General features: G+C 39.3%; 1 long non-coding RNA gene across 1 annotated transcript; it reads left to right on the top strand.

The window, feature by feature from the left end:
- The first annotated feature begins 6,244 nt into the window (after positions 1-6,244).
- On the top strand, positions 6,245-6,773 carry LOC136514508 (uncharacterized). Its single transcript, XR_010773667.1, has 2 exons — positions 6,245-6,460; positions 6,548-6,773. It is a non-coding gene; the product is annotated as an uncharacterized lncRNA (long non-coding RNA).
- The last annotated feature ends 503 nt before the right edge of the window (positions 6,774-7,276 follow it).

The raw sequence follows: 7,276 nt of genomic DNA, 5'->3' as shown, positions 1-7,276 counted from the left end.
GGATGAGCGGTCATGGAGTGCTCATTGATACTTCCACTAGGGTCATTATGTTGAGGGATCCTATTAGCCAGGAGGCTTTTCTAGTGCCACTTCCTAGAGAGTAGGAACTTCACAACACTGCTAATGCTATCCAGACCCCGAGAATTGAGGACGTTCTAGTAGTGTGTGAATTTCTAGATGTATTTCCTGATGATTTACCTAGTTTACCACTGGATCGAGATATAGAATTCAAGATCGAGTTAGTGCCAGGCACTGCACCTATTTCTAGAAGGCCTTATAGGATGCTGCCCAATGAGTTAGCAGAGCTTAAAGTTTAGTTACAAGATCTATTAGAGAAAGGTCTTATTCGACCTAGTGCTTCTCCCTGGAGTTGTCCTGCTATATTTGTAAAGAAGAAGGACAAGTCATTGCGCATGTGTGTGGATTATCATCCACTCAATGCTGTCACAATCAAGAACAAGTACCCACTGCCCCGTATTGATATTTTGTTTAATCAATTGTCTAAGGCAAAGGTATTCTCCAAAATTGATTTGAGATCTGGTTATCATCAGATAAAGATTAGACTAGAGGATGTGCCTAAGACCGCTTTCTCCACCAGATATGGGTTGTATGAGTATCTGGTTATGTCTTTCGGTTTGACCAATGCTCCTGCATACTTCATATATCTGATGAATTCTGTATTCATGGAGGAACTGGACAAATTTGTAGTTGTCTTCATTGATGACATCTTGATCTTTTCCGTAAATGCTGAAGAACATGCCGAGCATCTGAGAGTTGTTTTATCTAGGCTACGAGAGCATAAGCTTTATGCCAAGTTTAGTAAATGTGAGTTTTGGCTTAAGAAAGTACCTTTCTTGGGTCATGTGTTGTCTGATGAAGGGATTTCTATTGATCCGTCTAAGGTGCAAGAAGTCATGGACTGGAAAGCACCAACTTCAGTGCATGAGGTTAGAAGTTTCCTTGGTTTGGCTGGATATTATCGTCGATTTATCCTAGATTTCTCTAAGGTAGCCAAGCCCATGACCAAGTTGCTTCAAAAAGATGTGAAGTATGTTTGGACTCCAGAGTGTGAGACTACTTTTTGTACTTTAAGGACCTTGTTGACATCAGCTCCTATTTTGGCACAACCTGATATCGAGAAACCTTTTGATGTGTTTTGTAATGCATCAGGTACCGATTTAGGATGTGTCCTTATGTAGGAAGGCCGGGTTATCGCCTATGCCTCATGTCAGCTAAGGAAGCACGAAGCCAATTATCCAACTCATGATCTTGAGTTAGCCGCTGTTGTTCATGCTTTGAAGATTTGGAGGCATTACCTGCTCGGTAATGTGTGCCATATCTATACCGACCATAAAAGTCTCAAGTATATCTTCACTCAACTAGAATTGAACATGAGGCAGAGAAGATGGCTAGAGTTGATTAAAGATTATAACTTAGAAGTTCATTATCATCCAGGAAAAGCAAATGTTGTTGCTGATGCTTTGAGTAGGAAACCTCACTATAATTCTCTCTTGGAAGCAGGTTATCATTTGGCACATCTATTACATCCTGCTGTGTTACACAATATTACTCTTAGTTGCTCTCTAGAAAGTAAAATCATCGAGCTTTAGAAAACCGATGTGGGTGTGTTCCATATCAAAAGGAAGATGAAAGAGCAAGAAACAAACCACTTTCGAGTTGATGAGAAGGGTGTTCTATGGTTTAAGGACAGACTTGTTGTACCAAAGGACAAAGAGCTTAGAAACCAAATCTTAGAAGAAGCTCACTCATCCAAGTTATCTATCCACCCGGGAAGTAGCAAAATGTATCAAGATTTGAAATCTCGCTTTTGGTGGACCAAGATGAAGAAAGAAATCACAGCTTATGTTGCGAGGTGCGACAATTGTTGTAGAGTCAAAGCAATTCACATAAAGCCTGCTGGACTTCTCCAGCCATTGTCTATACCAGGATGGAAATGGGAAGAGATTAGTATGGATTTTATTGTTGGACTTCCCCCGACCCTAAAGAATTTTAATTCCATATGGGTAATAGTGGATCGTTTAACAAAGTCTGCTCATTTCATACCAGTTAGAGTTGACTATCGACCAAGTGACTATGCTGAGTTGTATTTTAACCAGATAGTTCATCTCCATGGTGTTCCTAGAACCATTGTATCCGATAGAGGACCTTAGTTCACCGCTTGTTTTTGGGAACAATTGCATAAGATGATAGGGACCAACTTAGTTAGAAGTTCTGCTTATCATCCACAAACCTTCGGACAGACAGAGCGAGTGAATCAAATATTGGAAGACATGCTAAGAGCTTGTGTCATATCATCCAAAGGTTCATGGGATAAGTGGTTACCCTTGGCCTAATTTTCTTATAATAATAGTTATCAAGAAAGTATCAAGATGGCCCCGTTCGAAGCATTGTATGGTCGCAAGTGTAGAACTCCTTTGAACTGGGTTGAATCTGGAGAAAGAAGATACCGGCATTGATTTCGTTGAAGAGGCTGAACAACAAGTCCGTACTATCCAAAAACATATGAAAGCCGCTCAAGCTAGGCAGAATAGCTATGCGGATAAAATAAGAAAGCCCATTGAGTTTGAAGTGGGTGATCATGTTTATCTGAAGGTATCACCGATGAAAGGTGTGTAGCGATTCGGAGTAAAAAGGAAGCTTGCACCTAGGTATGTAGGTCCATATCCGATCATAGAGAAGAGTGGGAATGTAGCTTACAAGATAGAGTTACCTTACGAAATGAGAGCTATCTTCAATGTTTTTCATGTCTCTCAATTGAAGAAATGTCTCCGTGTCCCCGAAGAAAGAGTTTCCCTTAGAAATGTCAAGTTGAAATCAGATCTATCCTATGAAGAAAGGCCAGTGCGGGTTATCGACACAAGAGAAAGAGTAACCCGAAACCGTGTGGTCAAGTTCTATAAGGTTATATGGAGTAACCAAGGTAGTGAGAGCGATGCAACATGGGAACGGGAAGATTATTTAAAGGATGTATACCCTACCTTTTATTCAAAATGGTACGCTTTTCAAATCTTGGGGCGAGATTTTTATAAGGGGGGAGGGCTATAACACCTCAGTGTTATGGTTGCACTAAAACACTTGCATCACATGAGCATGTGCATCATCATCTCATTCATAAGCATCATACCATGATGAATGTATCATTTCTTGTGTGTTTCTATTTAGAGTGTTTGGTTCTATGATAGCAATTGTGTGTGTGCTCATGTGTGGTCTATGCAAAGGGGTGCCAAATGTCCTCTTAAATAACTTAGCTACACTTAGAATGTCATTAGCAACAATGTTCATGTTGACCATCTTGCCTAATTACACTTCCAAGTAATTGTTTGACTTGTGTTGACCCCTAGAGCGCTTTGGTTTGACTATTTAAAAAGTACAACTTAGAGTGTTTGCATGTCTGAGCAACCTAAAGCAACCTCAGTGTTATGATGAATGAAATCTGTTGCTTGACACTTTTCACTAAGGTTTCCTATTTATGCCATTTTAAGCCTTTATGCCTTGTCATTTTGGTGTAGGATCTGATACTTGTCCAAATGATGTGAAATTTATGTAGTAGCCTATTGGAGACATGTATAAGCTACTGTAATTTTTGTGGAATTTTCTGTACACTAGGGATATGTGTTTATTATTTAACCTAATTATCTAAATAAATTAATAAAGGAATGAAAATGATTTATTTAGGAAGGGCTACTATGTTTGCTTATGTTCATTTGATGTATGTTAACTGTTGGTAACCTTGGTAGTACTCATGGTGCTATTCGTGTATGTAATGAAGTATTATTTTTACTATAATTCTATTATAGTGACTTTCTGGATAGATTTTAGAGTTAAGCAGATTAACTAGTGAATTTGATGTTTGCTGTGAAAGTGGTCAATAACAAAGTTGTAGGAAACTTGTTAATATAGCTTGTGTCAAAGTTTCAAGACATTTGGCGTAGTAGTTTGAGAGTTATGTCAGTTGGAAGACAACACTCCCAACTGCCTGCTCTCTGGAATCCACGGACAGTTTTGCAAGATCAGTTTGTGTGACCTAGTTTGAATTTGAATTAGACTTTGGTGATTAAATGAAAGTGGTAGACAACTTTATAAGCTTTCCAGAAAGTCATAAATCATGGTAATTGGATCTGTAGAACTCTAGTTATGGATCAAACTTGTAGCTACTATTTGCAGCCTAAAAACTGTTGAGTGCAGTGAATGACTTGTTTGCTTTATATGAGTTGATGTGGTAATTTAGATGCTAGGCTAATTAAGATAAATTGTTAGTTACATTTGCTAGACCTCTTACTGAAGATGAACAACTTTATCTTAGGTTATTAGAACTTGGTGAGTGTGCCGTTCTTGTTTTCTAAAAGAGATATGCACCTACTCGGTAAAATCGATGTTAATCTTGTATCATTATGTCTTTCATGCGTCCATTCATACATGGCTGTACATTTCATCATCACCTTCCTTCTCGTGTACATGCATTATTCTTATACTATGCATATGCATGCAATAGGTGTTCCGGAGGGAGTCACGCTTCTAGAATTCGAGCCTATGCTTCCGGAGGAGCAGCAGCAAGCTCAGGAGCAGGAGGTGCAGGCCCCCAAAGAAGGAGCCAGCGAAGAAGTTCTTGAGTGTCCCGATCACCAACCTTCATGTTTTCTGAAAGGCTAGCCCCGGAGCATTCTAAGTCTCCTATGTTTTGAAAATGGTTACTTTGAGTATCTTTATTTATTGATGTATTAAGCGATAGGAATTGGATGCAAACACTTGTTGCATATATATCTATTCCTTGGCCAGTATACGTACCCTGAATCCTATTTAGGTCTAGGAGCGAATCAAAGCTTAGCAATGCTTAGACCAGTAAAAGTCAGGTGATTTCCTGTCACCTGCAAGTTAGGATGATGTCCGGTCACGGTTGGCTATATATTGCTATCGTGGAAGATAACCATGTGTTAATAATGAATTGTGACCGGGCGGGACGTCGATAGAGAAGCAACAAGGCAAGGAGGTCTTGGGTGTGGATCTATCCCCGTCTGTGTCAGTTAAGGACCGATTCGCTGTACGTCCTCATGTCATGTTGAACGCATGCCTATCACTTAGTTGGCCGGATAACTCGTTCCGACCGTGAAGTCGAGTAGCTCAATTCAGGCCGGAAGTCTGGGAAGTGAAAGTGCGCACCCTGGCAGTAGTAAGGATGTGCGAGGAGCTATTGGCGTAAGTCTGAGGTGAGATTGACCACCTGGCAGAGTGGACTCCCTGAGGGTGCGGCGCTGCTCAAAACCGCGATTCCTGAGTTGTACCAAAGGTGACCTAAGGCTGCCTTCGCACGGTATGCCTGGGTTTGTGTTAGGAATACCCCTCTAGCTGGATAGGAATCGATTCGAATCGTCGTCTCTCCCGGATAGTGAGAACTTGACTGAGCAGCGGCAACGTAGATGCACTTAATGGAACTTGATGGTTAAATCGAGGATGATGATATAACAGTATACCGGATATGGTTACTAATGTTTGGAGTTAATCAATTGCTTGCTCTAGTACAGGTGCTAATCTAGTTGACAGGTTAATATTATTAACTTGCTGCTTACTCATAAATTAAATTATGCTCTCTTATCACTAAAGCTTTTATGCAAAATGGTTGTCAAGCAAGACCCACCGATAAAGCCTTGCATACTCCTTGGTGTCATTTATTTCTAGTTTACGACGGGTAAGTCTAGCTGAGTACATTCTCGTACTCATGGTTTATTCCCCTTGTTGCAGATGACGTGCTCTATAACGGCTACTGCAAGTATTGTCTCCACCCTACGGGGGATGAAGACTAGATCATGGGCATGATCATCTATGTTATCTTATCTTACTGCTTTTGCTGGATATGACTATGGTGCTGGCTGGTATTTGAACTAAGTGTGTGTGATGGTCTCAAACTACTTTGCTTCCGCTATTTGTGAACTCATTTTGTAATAACTATGTGTACTCTGATGTATGAGGTACTTGTGAACTACTTGTGAAATGGATGTAACATGTGGTTTGTTATGTTGAATTACTGTGATCTTGGTTGTATGCAAGTTGGTTTGAAATCCTTCGTGGTTTCAGTTAACTACCGGGTTTATATGGGTTCAAGTATGACGGTTTGATCACTCCGGTGATTGCTTTCGTACTTGTGCTCTTATAAATTGATCTGTTCTGTTACATATAGGTTGCTCAAACCGATTACAAAAACAATCTTAGTAACTAAGTGCTCTGGGAACCCACTATTAATTTCCTACAAACTTTCCTTCAGGTTCTATTTGTTTTGTTTTTCAAGCAGTACATCTACTTTATCAATTTGTGAACAAATTGAGCTCTTACATGGTTGTGATAGTTAGCTCTGAAAAAGAAGAGATGGTTCATGGATTCATTGTGGCACCGTCTATTCTTGGCTATATGAGAAGCATCTCTATTTAATGCCTTCGACCTGCTGAACGTATGGACATGAATCCACTGCCTATCTATCTCTGCATATTTAAATATTTAAGTGCTTCCTAATATCCTAACTGATTTGTTTTTCCAGATGGAAAGTGACCTATCAATTGCCTTGTAGATGTTGGATTTCCTACACCTTAAATGCAGACATGTCACATGGCGCTTAGTATTTCTGTCAGTTTTATTTATTCACAGGTTTTTGTTCTACATCCATTTGTATATCCAAATTTGTTCCCTTTCATGTCATTCACAATTTTCCTACTGTATGATTATAAACCTCAATACATGATACATGGTCTATATGGTTTAGTTTCCATATTGTTTATATTTCTTTGCGACTTTTTGCTGCATGACCAAAAAGCTGGCTGATGAACTCTATAATTATGCCTTTATGTTTCTATATGCATCTCTAATTTTGTAAATTCCTCTTATGTTGCTAAGGTTCCATTGATACCTTGATGAAAAATTATTTATCTGATTGTTTTCCGAAATAAAAGAGTGGAATGTGATATACTGTCTCACATCTGACGAATTATTGTTTGGTGTTAATATTTGACCTTCATTCACGGATTACAATTTTAGTATTTCTTTGTGATACAGAGGATGCTTCAGTGATACAGATGAGATTTGTAGTGCATTTCTTTGCTTTATAGACCACTACGTTTCCCAATTTCACACTTGCTCAGCCATCATGTAGTCATGTGTTTTAATTTAAATTGTCACATTCACTGTTTCTTGAATGCTTGCAGAGAAATAAAGTACCAAGAATACTTCTTCTGATGTTGAATACCAAAACTTACATACCTGGTGCAATGAT

This window comes from Miscanthus floridulus, chromosome 16 (genome assembly GCF_019320115.1).
Source record: "Miscanthus floridulus cultivar M001 chromosome 16, ASM1932011v1, whole genome shotgun sequence".
In the NCBI taxonomy this organism is placed as follows: Eukaryota; Viridiplantae; Streptophyta; class Magnoliopsida; order Poales; family Poaceae; genus Miscanthus; species Miscanthus floridulus.
Note: the sequence above shows the minus strand (reverse complement) of the source record. Positions and strands in the feature narration are given on the sequence as shown.